This window comes from Tasmannia lanceolata, unplaced genomic scaffold, assembly GCF_043159265.1.
Source record: "Tasmannia lanceolata isolate RefF3 unplaced genomic scaffold, GAP_Taslan_0.1 ptg000018l, whole genome shotgun sequence".
Lineage (NCBI taxonomy): Eukaryota > Viridiplantae > Streptophyta > Magnoliopsida > Canellales > Winteraceae > Tasmannia > Tasmannia lanceolata.
In genome coordinates, this window is record NW_027518695.1 from 28,532,176 (window position 1) to 28,536,982 (window position 4,807).

Genomic DNA, 4,807 nt, shown 5'->3' on the forward strand with positions numbered 1-4,807 from the left:
TCCACAATGATCAGTGAAGGGTATTTTAAGGTAATCAGCGCATCTCATCCTTATTGAGACATGGATGATTAATGTAGCCCTAGATTCAACTACATCTGTTGGTTAAATAGATTAAGCCAATTAGGATTTATTGTGGGTGGAACGATAGGTCTTTTTCTATAAATAGAGGGGCTCGTCTCTGCTGCCATCTAAACTGACCAAAGGGAGATTTCTCCCACCAGGCGGACCAGAGAGGCAGTAGAAGACCTAGCCCGATCGATCACCGCCATGGCCGACCGAGGTAAGTCTCACAATCTTTCTTTTGTATTCTAGTTTATTTGCACGGATCTATTTGCACATTAATTTAAGATCTTAAGATTAACATCTTCATCATATTTCTCCCGTAAGAAAAGGTCTTCTTCCTTTTAAATCTCCGAGGAGAGACTCAAAAGTACTTATCTGCTTCTCGGAGAAAGTCGGTAAATAGGGAAAAGAAAATTGCTAGTTTGAGAAGTCTTGTTTTGTTTACCTTTTTGCCTTTTTCTTCTTTTTTTTTGGTTGGTTCTTCTCTTCCTTTTGCGTCGTTTTCTCTCCAAATGATCCGGTCCCTCTCAAAAGTATCTTTCCTCTATTTATAGAGCTTCTTGGTGTTGTTGGCTAATGCTAACTCATCGCTTATCTTCAATTTCACGATCTTCACTTTCTCTTATTAGAGCTGTTACCAACGATCAGCTCACCCTTACCGTTCGTTCCACGATTTCAACATCCCTCTTTTATGGGAAGTTACGAAACCTCATCATTTATCCCTTTTATTTTAGGAAAAACGTAATCTGTAACCACCATTTCTTTTTTCTTTTTTTACCAAGGCATTTTACCTTTATCCCTTTCATTTTCTTTTTTTTTTGTAAAATTTTGAGTTCAACAATTATTTTTCCCTTATTTCCCTTTATATCTATTTTTCTGATTGCATCTCTAGTTATTGCTAGTTGCTACATGTTTGGGTGCTAGCTTGGTATGTTGATGTCTACCTTGGTTGGTATTATGTTCTGCCTTCAGTTGACTGATTAATTAATTGAAAATATTTCACATTTGAAAAAATGTAAGATATTTATTCATGTTGAAAATGAGATTGAGATGAATGTGAGTTGGAGTGAGAGCTCTCCCCGAGCCCCCCTCACTAATATGTCTCTCTCTCTCTCTCTCTCTCTCTCTCTCTCTCTCTATATATATATATATATATATATATATATATATATATATATATATATGTGTGTGTGTGTGTGTGTGTGTGTGTTAAGTACAATGGCCAAAATACTCTTAAGTACATGAAATGCATCTAACAATTCATTTTCTTGTTTTATTTGAGAAAATCCACTCATTGTTAGGGTTTGTCGGAGCACCATATATATTGTTTTTCTTTTTCTTTTTAACATTTTGTCATTTAGCAGGGAAATATATAGAAGTTATTGTTCAAAGTGGATAAATATTGCAAGTTATTTATTCATTTTTCAAGATTAAATATTGGTTTCCCCAATTTCTCGTTAATATTTGTTAATTAATTGAATAAAATTGAGATTTTGAAGTTTTGTAGATGACTTTTTCCATTTTTAAAACTCTTCTTCCTGATCACATTTTGCAATATTTTAGAAATTTTACCCTCTTCTTTTAATGAATCAATTTGCATGGTTTTCCTATTTTTCATACATTCCAAAAAAGAAAACTCAAATAGAAATAGACAAGAGACAGAGCAACACAGAATTCATTAACGTCACTGACTTTTCATGATTCTCGATCATATAATACCAACTACAACAGTTTCCTACACTGTCTACTTACAAATACTTTTGAGAAAAACAGAAAAACACCAACCTTATGTCACTCTCTCCTCAACTAGATATAGCACTACCTAAAACTGTTTTCACTACTTACAATTACTCCTGAGAAAAACAGAAAAACGCCAATCTCATTTGAAAGCGAACTCCAAGATTAGCCTCAATTCTTGCAATTTCATTCTCATCATCTCCTGTCATTATCAATCATTAATATATTAGAATAATAGAAATTTTTTTGTCATTATATATTTACAAATTAATGGGAATCAGATGATGTCAGGAGGTATCCAATAGCCTCGAAAAATACTAATTTATTTATCGATATCGTTACTAATTTTAATATTAATTTTGAAAATTGGGTTTATGAATGAAATGGTTCTTGTTGAAAGAAGTGGTTGTCCCTCTCTCTCTCTCTCTCCCCACTCTACAAAAAGCACCCATTTTCAAATGTGCCAGAACCATAGAGAAGATTTGTTCCCTTCAAACGGGAACATAAGAAGGTAACTTTCAACATTTTCATATGTTTTCCTTTTTTTTCTTATTACATTATAATTTTTGTGGTTGTTGGCTGTTTTACAGGTGAAGATAATTACTTCCAAGGTTTTAACGACATTTGAAACCTTCAAAATTTTGGTAGCATTAAACTTTTCTTTCCTTCCATTTATGAACTACGTGTTTTGTTGGGAAGCACTTCTTGGAAAGAAGGTGAACCGAATAGGTGTTGTTTGTTTCATATAAATGAATTTTGACATCAAGCAAATTGTTATCCTATTCTCTGTTAGTGAGGTACAGACAAATAGTTTGCATGGTGAATCTTAGAGGGATCCGAAGCCGCTCTAAAGCCTCACTCACTGGCAGACAGATGGATTTTATCATAGCAAAAGGCAGTTTATACATGCCAATTTAAACCAGTTTATGACTGACCAGATTACATCCAGAATTGGTTTGCTGAGTTGTGTTGATCACAGTAAGATTTCAAGGTCAAATTCCTCTTTATGCACATCCACTTGAGAACTTAAGGAATCTCCCACAAGATTATGATTTCTTTGTTACATCTGCATCAAAACTCATTAGAGCATGTCTCTACACACTTGAGCAACGCCCCGTCGCACTTTCCCTGCATCACTCATGCATTATACCTTTTCTTAGATCAAAGGCCTTATGGTTTTTCAGGCTACCAAGAGAAATTTATCTTCAACAATTGTTCGTGTGGATAATAACATAATTGAGTGTGATGTGCTTAATGCTGCTACAAGAGATGAAGTGTGATTGGTTAGTAGCTGATTATAATTGATATTTTTTTCTGTTTCACGCAGAGCATCAACATTTCTAGAAATTCTTGTAACCATTTTTTTAGGGAAATGTTATCAGCACTACTGTATTTTGATGAGGGCACTCCTCACTTTATTAAAACTACAGTATGGTTCGCACCATAGGATGATCCAAACCGTCCATTAGATGGGCCACAGCCTAAATACGTTGTGGCCCAAAAAATCATTTCCATAGGTTAGATCCTAAAGTGAGGAGTGCCCTCATCAAAATACAGTAGTGTTGATAACATTTCCCCATTTTTATAGGTGGTTCAACTACAAGGAGATCTGAGAGGTTTTGGCATTGATGTTGAAGAGGTTCATCGTCAAGTCCAAAATTTGGTGATCTATCTTTATTTTACTTAGTGTTGACCTTTTTCTTTAATTTAAAAATTCAAAATTTATTTATTTACTTTATGCAAAAAGTCAAATATATATATATATATATATATATATATATATATATATATATATATATATATATATATATATATATATTAAAAGTTACAATTAAAGAGAAGTGTATCTTAAGTATTATCTTGAATTCCTATAAATATTCGTACATACACTCATGCTTTTAAGTTTTTTCTTCTTCCCAATTTATTCCACAGACGTGAGGCATGTTCTCAAGGGTTCCGGGCTGTTTAAGTGCACGTCCCCTTAGAGCGGACGAGTTGTATCATGGAGGCATATGCTAGAGAATCCATTTGCACTGTTGATTCGTCAAATGCAGGGACAATATTTTCCTTAAGGTTTAGATCAGTGCCTCAACTCAACCGTAAGTCATTCTCTCTCTTTACTGTTTGATTCTTTCTATTATTTTTGGTTTGGTTAAATGTGGATTATTGCTTTATTTGTGTTGTTTATTATTATAATCTGAAATTCCAGTGTATTTTTACCAACACTTGGTAGGATATATAGATTTTCTACCAATTGGAATAACAACTCTTTGTCAGAAATGAGAAGAATGATTTTAAACTTTGTTGCATCTCAGGAAGCAAAAAATGGGGAGCAAAGTGGAAAAGTGGGGTGTTACTCATGCAACAAACTTTTAAATCCTCTACAGTGTTCTTGTCTTCCTTGCGTAGATCATAATGTGGATCCTTACTGTAGTTTGCATTGAACTTAACCTCTAAAATTAGATAATGTTTTGTAGTACGATGATATATTTTAGTTTGCTTGGTTTCATTAAATAAGAGCTCTTTCAACATGGTTCCAACAGTTCCTTAGATGTTATGATGTGTACATTTAGCTTAGGCCATGTTTGGATACCCACAAGATTTAGATTTGGATTTAGTTGATATTTTGAGCTGGATCAGATCCTTAGATTTCCAAATCATCTACAACAGTGCCAAAAAATCCGATTTTCAAATCTTTTCTGCTAGACATTATTTGTAAATAAATATTTGTAGCAACTTCCTTCACCGTGTGCTCCTCAATGTTGCTCCGGCAGCAGCGATGAGACATTCCTACCTCCATCTCTCTCTGTCTGTGTCTTAAAACATGATCATGAAGATGAATAATGTATTTTGTATCCAAAACTCAAATCCAAATCAAAATACAAATGCATGAGGTATCCAAACGGGCCCTTACGGAATTTTTAGAGCTGAGAAAAGCTCTTCTAGTGTATGTTATGATTGACATAGAACACACAGGTTTTTTGTACCTAATTTTTGGGATTTTTCT

At 33.9% G+C, this 4,807-nt stretch overlaps 1 long non-coding RNA gene across 7 annotated transcripts; it reads left to right on the top strand.

Moving 5' to 3' along the window:
- Positions 1-1,268: 1,268 nt before the first annotated feature.
- Positions 1,269-4,342, top strand: LOC143850952 (uncharacterized). Of its 7 annotated transcripts, none has more exons than XR_013236132.1 (5): positions 1,269-2,791; positions 2,985-3,083; positions 3,183-3,463; positions 3,733-3,899; positions 4,116-4,342. It is a non-coding gene; the product is annotated as an uncharacterized LOC143850952 (long non-coding RNA). The 7 variants fall into 7 exon arrangements; XR_013236131.1 differs by having other exon boundaries at positions 1,269-2,778; XR_013236133.1 differs by having other exon boundaries at positions 1,269-2,444; positions 2,594-3,083.
- Positions 4,343-4,807: the final 465 nt, after the last annotated feature.